This window comes from Theobroma umbraticum, unplaced genomic scaffold, assembly GCF_002168275.2.
Source record: "Theobroma umbraticum cultivar Fairchild unplaced genomic scaffold, ASM216827v3 scaffold_44.0, whole genome shotgun sequence".
NCBI lineage: Eukaryota > Viridiplantae > Streptophyta > Magnoliopsida > Malvales > Malvaceae > Theobroma > Theobroma umbraticum.
In genome coordinates this window covers 11,964,993-11,967,091 of record NW_018397255.1, presented here as the reverse complement: position 1 = coordinate 11,967,091, position 2,099 = coordinate 11,964,993, and positions in this window count along the sequence as shown.

Below are 2,099 nucleotides of genomic sequence, written 5' to 3'. Positions count from 1 at the left end.
CTATCACACACATCATTGGACACAAATAACACTCATTTTGAATATTAATTCATCAAGAAAAATCACTTGAACATTTTCAAACCTTATGCCAATGAATACAACTTTGTTAATGTTAATGTCAATCAGATGGCATACATGACAATCAAAGCAAATTCTAGATTCTCTATCACAAAGTTGACTAATGCTTAATAAGTTAGGCTCTAGACTTTCAACAAATAAAACATGCTTGATTATAGTTTGAGAAGTGTTACCAATGGTTCCAATTCCTTAGCTGATACCTTTGGAGTTGTAACCAAAAGAAACACTACCACTTTTTTTTTTCTATCTAGCTTGGCAAATAATTTTCATTTCTGGTCATGTGCCTTGAGCAACCACTGTCCAAGTACCAAGGCTGCTTCTTTTTTGGTTGAGCTTTAAAATATTGTTACTTTTTCTCTTGCTCAACCTACAAAACAAGTTTTTATTTCCCTTTCAAAGGTACTCATACTTTGATGGGTCTTAGGGGGTTAGTAAGCACATAAGAACCTTTAGATACCTAAATCATCTTGGTTTTAAGGAGGCTATTACCCTTATGATAACAATAATAAGAGAAATAACCTCTCTTGCCACAAGCATAACAATAGAATAAAGATGCATTATTTTTCTTTCTAAAAATAGCATTGCTCTTTGGTTTCTCTTCTTTTTTCAATTTTAGTTTTGAATTCTCTTCCATTGAAGCTTTAAGAACAATGTTCTTATCCAATGCCTTTTGCAAAGCTTCATTTTCACTCTCTAGTTCCAACTTTAAAGATTCAAAATCTGTTTTTGAATGCTTCAACTCAATTTGAAAAATATTGCTTTAATCAAAGGCATATTAGAAATCACATTTAATCTTTCTAATTCATCATCTAAAGCCAAATCTTTCTTTTTCAAAACCTTACTTTAGAGCTAATTTCTCAAATTCAACATATAAACAATCATACTCATCTTGAAATTCATCATATAAAATTTGAGATAAATCAAAAATTACCTTAGGTTCTTCATCTTTGGCCATCAAGCAAAGGTTGGCTTTTATTTTTATTTCTTCCTTAGTTTTATTCCTTTACTCTTCATTTTCTATCTTTCATTTCTTACTCATATGTGAGGAGTGAGCCACATATCTCATTTAGGATGTTAATAATAGCTCTATTATATAGAGTTATTTTGACACATTTTAGGGGCTTAAGTAGCTAGATCTTTGAGATTTTAGGTTTAGATTTTAGCATTATAGGTGTTTTTCTAGTTTAAGTTTGATTACTTGTTAAGTAATTAATTTAAGTTATTTTAGTTAAATTTTATGTTATTTTATTTTAAATTACTTTAAGAGTAGTTATTGCTAATTTCTCTTATGGCTTTTGTAGGAAATTATTGAAAAAGGCTCATTTGATGAAAATCAGTGGAACTATGGTGATGACTTCATTCGTATATGTTTTGGTATTTTGATCACATCTCTCTCTAAAAAACTCCAAATGAGGTGATTCTTAGACCACTAGAATTCTAAGAAGAAGGGATATAACGTTTATGTTTACCAATTTGCCTAGTTCTGATTGGATCATGGTTAAAATATTTGTCAAAGTCGGAGCACTGCAGCAGTATGTAAGGACGGAACATGATGCGGTCTTTGGAGCATATCTTTCAATCTAGGAGTCCAATTGATGTGATTCTTGATCCATTGGAAATTTAAGAGACAAGGATAAAATTTATACTTACTACATTTCCTAGTTTGGAACATATCAGGGTGAAACTCACATTTGAATTTGATAGACTGCCATAGCATTTGGAGAACAAGGCTCCAGGGTTGATGAAAGGAAGCACACATACAAATTTTCAGAGAGCTCAGTGCTGTAGTGCTGGAGAGGTACCACTGCAACATTGGGTGACTTTCCAAAAATAAGAGAAGTTGATGGGATTTTGAAAATTAGGTTATTGGGAGCCTATTTAAAAGACCTTTTTCATAGATTTTGAGGGGAAGGTAGCAAGCAACTATTCTGAAGATTTGAAACTAAGAACAAAGCAAGAAAACAAGAGAAATGGAGGGAGAATCAAGATCACAAAGCTCTAACTATTAGTTTTCTCTCTTA